The following is a 7,917-nucleotide window of genomic DNA, read 5'->3' on the forward strand; positions in this document are numbered from 1 at the left end:
TCCACCAGAGTTTCCTCTGGCTTCAGCCTGTTCAGGCATAGTTCACCATCTTTCGGGTCCCAACAAGCACGCTCTTGCTCGACCCCTAGGACGCGGCCTATGGGATCGGCCGGCGATGCGCCTAATGAAAGGATCTCGCCTCGTTTGCCTTCACTGTGCTTTCGGGTTTCGTACTGCCCAACACCTCGCGCGCGTGTTAGACTCCTTGGTCCGTGTTTCAAGACGGGTCGGAGACGTGGCCAGCTTAAGCCGCAGACCCCTGGCGTCTGAGCGCTAACGCGAAGAAGGCCTTGTACAAACTCTAGAGACTGCGAGCAGTTTCCAAAGCCGTATTCCAGCGATCAACACGCAGCCTGTCCGAAGACCGACGCGGAATCTCTCCTCGGTCGCCGAGCCGAAGCTAATCGAACGCCTATAACACTCTTCCGAAGAAGAGCTACCTTGCGAACGACCAAAGTCAGCCCAGCAACCGGTCGCGGCCCTCGCCGAACGCTAGTGCAGCGCCGCGACGCCAGCGCAACCGTAAGAGTCTCCGAAGATCACTCAAACAGTAGGACAGCTCTCGCAGCGCCTGAAAACGTCCGGCGACTCGATGGGCGCCTCCGTTTGCCTCCAAGCGGTTTCACGTACTCTTTAACTCTCTCTTCAAAGTGCTTTTCAACTTTCCCTCACGGTACTTGTTCGCTATCGGTCTCGAGCCAGTATTTAGCCTTAGATGGAGTTTACCACCCGCTTAGGGCTGCATTTCCAAACAACCCGACTCCGGGAAAACCGCTAGGACGAATTACGACCGCCGCCAAGGGCCTAACACCCGCTCTGGGAAAAGGCCTCGATCAGAAGAACGTGGGCAGTCGTTGGTTCGCCGCATGCTGAATTCCATACGCTACATTTCCTCGCCCTCCAAAAAGGCTCGGATTTAGCGCTGGGCTTATCCCGCTTCACTCGCCGTTACTAGGGGAATCCTTGTTAGTTTCTTTTCCTCCGCTTAGTGATATGCTTAAGTTCAGCGGGTCGTCCCGCCCGATCTCAGGTCAAAAGTGATGTACTACAAAAGTACATGCGCTTTGTACGTCGGCCTTTTGAAGTCACTTAACTTATTCTCGAGCACCTACCGTCGTTGCTACCTCACCCGAGGCCAGCAGGCTGCTCACGCTTCAGCTGTGAAATCGCCAGACCAGCTGTCTTTGACGACACGCTCCTTAATTAAGAAACGAGTCGCAGGCACTTTCAAACTAATGAAAGGATCGGTGTGTTAAAGACCCTGAGACGGACGTGGCCCCAGGATTACCCGAGGCCGCAATACGCGTTCAGAATATCGATGCTCAATGTGTCCTGCAATTCACATTACTTCTCGGAGCTAGCTCCGTCCTTCATCGACGCTCGAGCCGAGTGATCCACCGCTAAGAGATCTCTCGTGTTAATCAATCTCAATGCAACCAAAAAATCGTGTTCAAAAAGAAGCGGCCGCGCCAGCACTTGCGTGCTGAATTATTACTCCCGCTGTCAGAAAGCAACGCGACCGAACTATAACAGTTACAGGGCTCGGTCCCTTCGAAGAAGAGACGTCGCTTGAAATCAAATTTCGATTCGTTAATGATCCTTCCGCAGGTTCACCTACGGAAACCTTGTTACGACTTTTACTTCCTCTAAATGATCAAGTTCGATCGTCTTTTCGAACACCGGCGAGTGCGTTGCCGCACGTACCAGGCTCAATCGGAGGACCTCACTAAACCATTCAATCGGTAGTAGCGACGGGCGGTGTGTACAAAGGGCAGGGACGTAATCAACGCAAGCTAATGACTCGCGCTTACTGGGAATTCCTCGTTCAAGGGAAACAATTGCAAGTCCCTATCCCTAGCACGACCGGGGTTCAACGGATTACCCGGACCTTTCGGCCTAGGGAACACACGATGATCCGGTCAGTGTAGCGCGCGTGCGGCCCCGAACATCTAAGGGCATCACAGACCTGTTATTGCTCAATCTCGTGTGGCTAAACGCCACTAGTCCCTCTAAGAAGTTGTCTCCGACCCAATGGGTCGAGCAGCTATTTAGCAAGTAAGAGTCTCGTTCGTTATCGGAATTAACCAGACAAATCGCTCCACCAACTAAGAACGGCCATGCACCACCACCCACAGAATCAAGAAAGAGCTCTCAATCTGTCAATCCTCGCTGTGTCCGGGCCGGGTGAGATTTCCCGTGTTGAGTCAAATTAAGCCGCAGGCTCCACTCCTGGTGGTGCCCTTCCGTCAATTCCTTTAAGTTTCAGCTTTGCAACCATACTTCCCCCGGAACCCAAAGACTTTGGTTTCCCGGAAGCTGCCGGACAGTTCTTAAGTTCGACACTGCCCGATCGCTAGTCGGCATCGTTTAAGGTCAGAACTAGGACGGTATCTGATCGTCTTCGAACCTCTGACTTTCGCTCTTGATTAAAGAAAACATTCTTGGCAAATGCTTTCGCAGTCGTTCGTCTTGCGCCGATCCAAGAATTTCACCTCTAACGGCACAGTACGGATGCCCCCGTCCGTTCCTATTAATCATTACCTCGTGCTCCGAAAACCAACAAAATAGAACCGAGGTCCTATTCCATTATTCCATGCAACATTATACAAGCGTAAAGCCTGCTTTGAACACTCTAATTTTTTCAAGGTAAACTTGCCGGACCACCGCAACACTCAGTTAAGAGCACCGCGAAGGCACCGACCAACAAGAACAACAAGGCCAGTGCTAGCCTTTCGACCGACCAACCTCGCCGTCCCTATATCCAACTACGAGCTTTTCAACCGCAACAACTTAAATATACACTTTTGGAGCTGGAATTACCGCGGCTGCTGGCACCAGACTTGCCCTCCAATGGATACTCGTTAAAAAGTTTAAAGTGTACTCATTCCAATTGCAGGACCTCGTACGAGGTCTGCATTGTTATTTTTCGTCACTACCTCCCCGAGCCGGGAATGGGTAATTTGCGCGCCTGCTGCCTTCCTTGGATGTGGTAGCCGTTTCTCAGGCTCCCTCTCCGGAATCGAACCCTGATTCTCCGTCACCCGTTACAACCTCGGTAGGCCGATACCGTACCGACGATAGTTGATAGGGCAGTTGCTTTAATGAGATGTCGCCAGCACTAGGCCGTGCGATCCGCAAGCTTATCCAGAGTCACCATTGTAACGACCCGAAAGCCGGTTAGTTTTGGTCTGATAAATGCGCGCCTCACGTCAGTTCGGCGCTTTACGCATGTATTAGCTCTAGAATTGCCACAGTTATCCATGTAAAAGCGTACAATCAAATGAACCATAACTGATTTAATGAGCCATTCGCAGTTTCACTGTACGTGAGCTCGTACTTACACTTGCATGGCTTAATCTTTGAGACAAGCATATGACTACTGGCAGGATCAACCAGATAACTATCCGAGGGCGTTTAAACCCGTTGCTCGACTGAGCGTTTTTACTGTATAAATACAGACCTTTTCTATCACTCGGCTTAAAAGCCTTGCGAACGTTACTGAAAGTCGGCGCCGGCCTTTTGCTGTTTAAAGCGCCAGCCCGCGTCGACTGCAGCATGCAGCTATACAACTGACTGTTCTTTCTCCCGACCAACCGTTTGCCTTCTGCCGGTTAACTCGTCAGCAGCAACACGCCATCTGTCTGCTGCAGTTACCCGCCTCGAGCCGTGCCTGCCTGCGTCGGCTACTCGTCTCGACGACTTCGCAAAGCTATAAGCCTACCGCCGCTGGACGCTTGTAGTTTTTCATACGCTGCTCCAATGCGTTTACATAGCACGTTCGCCGCCGCTGCAATAGCCGCGCCTCGGGTGCTAAACAGTAATGCTTTAAGCCCGCTTTCTCGTCAAGTCGACCGAACGCACAAACACGTCTCTCTCACTAGTGTAAAGTAATGCATACGTGTATGATGCTCAAATGTTGCTGTTGAACTTTTTTTGCCGATTTTTTCCGATTTTTTTCAATTTCTTTGTTTCTTTTCGATTATTTTAATGTTTTAAGCTTATTTATGCTACGTTTAAATGTTTTAATACTTTTTTATACTTTATTTAATATGTTTAAAAGAAATAAATAAAAAAAAATATGTATAAACTACTTTTTTTAATGTTTTAAATATATATATATTTATTATAAATAAACTTTATTTGTATTATTTTTTATTTAAGCGTACTTTTTAAATCTTTATATTTGTTTTATCGTTTTAAGCACATTGCGATAAATATAATAAACAAAAAATTGAATAAAAATAATAATAATAAAAAAAAAAAAAAAAAAAACATAAGCTTATTTTATATTTTTATTTTATTTTTATTTAAACTTACTTTTCAAACCTTAATACTCGTTTTATTTTTTTAAGCAGATTGCGATAAATATAATAAACAAACAATTAAATGAAAATAAAATAAAAAAATCAAACATAAGCTTATTTTATATGTTACATTTTATCTTTATTTAAACTTACTTTTTAAACCTTTATAGTTGTTTTATTTTTTAAGCACATCGCGATAGATATAATAAACAAACAATGAAATAAAAATAATAATAATAATAATAATAATAATAATAAAAAATCATAAGCTTATTTTGTATGTTTCATTTTATTTTATTTAAAACTTACAATTTAAACCTTTGTATTTGTTCTATTCTTTTAAGCACATCGCGATAAATATAATAAGCAAACAATTTAATAAAAGTAAAATAAAAAAATCAAACATAAGCTTATTTTATATGTTTCATTTTATCTTTATTTAAACTTACTTTTTAAACCTTTATAGTTGTTTTATTTTTTAAGCACATCGCGATAGATATAATAAACAAACAATGAAATAAAAATAATAATAATAATAATAATAATAATAAAAAATCATAAGCTTATTTTGTATGTTTCATTTTATTTTTATTTAAACTTACTTTTTTAACCTTTATAGTTGTTTTATTTTTTAAGCACATGGCGATAGATATAATAAACAAACAATAAAATAAAAATAATAATAATAATAATAATAATAATAAAAAATCATAAGCTTATTTTGTATGTTTCATTTTATTTTTATTTAAACTTACTTTTTTAACCTTTATAGTTGTTTTATTTTTTAAGCACATGGCGATAAATATAATAAGCAAACAATTAAATAAAAATAATAACAAATAAATAAAACAATACGGCTAAACTATAAAAAGAAAACTAAATAACTGATAAATACTTGTAAAACATTATTTGAAAAATGTATTTTGAAACACAACACGATTGATTTATAAATAATAATATATTTTTAATTTGTGTAGTTCATTTAAAGTAGTCTCCCTTTTTGCTTCTGGTTTTATTAGAGTTATATATAACAATAAATGGTGTAGTTTATTTAAAGTAGTCTCCCTTTTTGCTTCTGGTTTAATTAAAATTATATAACACATACTATAGTAAGTTAAATAAACTATAGTAACTTTATAAAACTACTTTACAAAATACATTTGTATAATTTAATAACTTTAAAATAACTATCAAGAATAAAATAGAATAGCTTTAAGTTTAGTATACAATTGGTATGTAAATTGTGTAGTTTATTGAAAGTAGTCTCCTTATTTGCTTCTGGTTTTACTTGAGTTACATAACGTTAAATAAACATACTTAATAAACGTAACCATCAATACTGTCATTTTAATAAAACTAAGTACAAATACATTGAATTAACATAGAACTTTAAAAAGCCTTCGCTAGTATCTGTTGGTAACAGTAAATAACCTATTATGACTCACAATACAGGAGTGCGAAATTTATTTTTCATTTGATTTTTCAGGTATTTATTTATTTGTGGAAATAAACTTTTTTATTACATTAGAAACTAATTGAATTTTTCCTATAACTATACCTATTATTATATTTAGTATGCTTAAAAGTAATAAAATGACACGTCGCGATTATATAATAAACAAACAATCAAACAAACAAAGAAAAAAAAAAAAAAAAAAACTATTTTTTTAAACTTATATTTCAACTATATGTCTTATTTTATTTTCATTTAAACTTACTTTAAACCTCTGTATTTGTTATATATATATTTCAACACAATACGATTAAACTATAAGACAAACAACAAAATAAAATAATCACATTAATAAATACACTAAGCAAATAGCTAGAATAAATATAAATAGTTCAATATATACAATATATTTCTTCCATTTTTAAGTTACTTGTTAAACATATTTATTTAAAAATGTTTCTTTAGAATATAAAACTAACAGTTCTACAAATAAAGAAATTAAAAAGCCAATACACATAACACTAACTTTTCATAAATTAGATATGCAAATATGAACAAAATAGTAACTAAATTCTAAAGCTTTTGTAAACTGTGAACTTATAAACTTATAATAATAATTGCATATTCACCATTCACAATAGCTTTTTATTTAGTACACAACTGGTCTGTAAATTGTGTAGTTTATTGAAAGTATAATCCCGTTTTGCTTCTGGTTTAAATAAAGTTATACAACACATACTAAAGTAAATTAAATAAAGTAATTCACTACTATCGTATTAAATAAAACCAATTTACAAAATACATTAATTTAAATTAAAGTGAACTTTGAACTTATAATAATAATTGCATATTCACTATTCAGAATTTCTTTAAATTTAGTACACAACTGGTCTGTAAATTGTGTTGGTTCTATTCAAGTACTCTCCTTGTTTGTTTTGTTTTAGTTGTATTTATTTTTAGATACTAGCACATTCAATACACATAATAAAGTAAACCAAATAAACTCTATTAATTTAAACTAAGTACAAATACATTAAGTTAATACAAAACTTTAAAAAGCTTTTGCTAGTATCTGTTGGTAACAGTAAATAACTTATTATGACTCACAATACAAAAGTGCAAAATTTATTTTCGTTTGATTTTTCAAGTAGCCACGCTTTTATTTGTTTTTGGACAAAAAGACTTTAAAGTTTTAGTATAAAAGACTAGTTGTATTAATTTTAACTCAGAAAATTGTACTCTACAAGATGGTGCCATTATTTTTTCGATATCTCAAACTGGTCAAACCACTTTTTTAGCGCTCTAATTGGTTTAAACAGCAAATAAGCAAACAGCAAATAACGTTATCTGATTGGCTAAGGTTTTTGTTTGCTAATAACTAGAATTTTCTTTTCTTTTAAGCGTTAAAGAAATGTAAATAAACGAGTAATAAGTATAAATAGGTCAGAAAGAAAAATAGTACAAAAAAGATGAATTCAAAAAGCAAAGGCCTACGGCACGTGGTATTCCCAAGCGGTCACCCATCTAAGTACTAACCACGCCCGACACTGCTTAACTTCCCAGATCGGACGAGATGGGGTGTACTCAGTGTGGTATGGTCGTAGGCGTTTGAAGGCGTTTACAAGCCTTTATAAACCCTTCGGTTTATTTAAAAAACCTATTTGCACTTGATTTACAATCAATTTGATATTTTAAAATTATTCCTTATAAAATTTTAACCTGAATTAACTTTTTTTTTGTTTTTTTAATCAACAGTTACTCCCAAACTGTACTAAAACTGTATTGTAACTGTACAAAAGTGTTTGTTTAAATAATTGTTATCTATAAATTACCTAAGACCAGGAAAAGTAGAAGTAAAGTTTATTGAATTATTAAATAAATAAAATAAAATCGTAAAATAAAATAATACAATATGTTTACAATTTGTCATTGATCTATCCATTTATGTTATTGCATTACAAATACAAACATTGCATACATTCAAGAGTATTATTCATCAATCTTTTCAATATAATAAGTTTTAAATTTATATTTATTTTTAAATAATTCCTGACATTTTAGATTACCTGAGATTTTTTTTTAATTAAATTAATTTTAGTAATTAAATACTTGACGTTCTATTTTGTTTAATTTGATAACTCAACCATGTTTATTTTTTTT

General features: G+C 36.3%; 4 non-coding genes across 4 annotated transcripts in view; all 4 read right to left on the minus strand.

The window, feature by feature from the left end:
* Positions 1–1,034, minus strand: part of LOC145848254 (large subunit ribosomal RNA) — a 3,631-nt gene extending 2,597 nt beyond the window's left edge. Inside the window, exon 1 of the ribosomal RNA XR_014371830.1 lies at positions 1–1,034. This exon is cut by the window's left edge and continues 2,597 nt beyond it. This is a non-coding gene — a ribosomal RNA (large subunit ribosomal RNA).
* A 222-nt stretch (positions 1,035–1,256) lies between these two features.
* On the minus strand, positions 1,257–1,409 carry LOC145848244 (5.8S ribosomal RNA). Its single transcript, XR_014371821.1, has one exon. It is a non-coding gene; the product is annotated as a 5.8S ribosomal RNA (ribosomal RNA).
* Positions 1,410–1,591: 182 nt separating this feature from the next.
* On the minus strand, positions 1,592–3,399 carry LOC145848251 (small subunit ribosomal RNA). Its single transcript, XR_014371827.1, has one exon. It is a non-coding gene; the product is annotated as a small subunit ribosomal RNA (ribosomal RNA).
* A 3,845-nt stretch (positions 3,400–7,244) lies between these two features.
* Positions 7,245–7,363, minus strand: LOC145848255 (5S ribosomal RNA). The gene has a single exon (XR_014371831.1). It is a non-coding gene; the product is annotated as a 5S ribosomal RNA (ribosomal RNA).
* Between the last annotated feature and the right edge of the window lie 554 nt (positions 7,364–7,917).

This window comes from Thalia democratica, unplaced genomic scaffold (assembly GCF_965202585.1).
Source record: "Thalia democratica unplaced genomic scaffold, ktThaDemo2.hap1.1 HAP1_SCAFFOLD_1311, whole genome shotgun sequence".
In the NCBI taxonomy this organism is placed as follows: Eukaryota; Metazoa; Chordata; class Thaliacea; order Salpida; family Salpidae; genus Thalia; species Thalia democratica.